This window comes from Notolepis coatsorum, assembly GCF_963971535.1.
Source record: "Notolepis coatsorum genome assembly, chromosome: 13".
Lineage (NCBI taxonomy): Eukaryota > Metazoa > Chordata > Actinopteri > Aulopiformes > Paralepididae > Notolepis > Notolepis coatsorum.
The window spans coordinates 29,406,513-29,406,826 of record NC_140177.1 but is presented as its reverse complement, the minus strand read 5'-3'; positions in this window follow the sequence as shown (position 1 = coordinate 29,406,826).

Genomic DNA, 314 nt, shown 5'->3' with positions numbered 1-314 from the left:
ATGCAATAATGCATTGCAGTGTGCAAGTCATTTAAATTTGGAATCAAGTGTCTGAGAGGGAAGAGCACAGAAAGTTAGCAGTTAAGCACGTTTGATCTGAGAAGTTAGTTGAAATCGGTCAATATTTAAAAAAAAAAATCTAAATATTTAAAAATCATAACGGTATGAATGAGCAGCAGTAAATGCCACTAGACCCAACGGACGGAACCTACAACACACTCCACGCCCCTAAAATCTCTTCAGAGACGGGGGCGTTTTTTTTGGTTGTTCTTCACACACTTCTTGGGACGCAGGGCGCAGAGGACGCGGTGCGC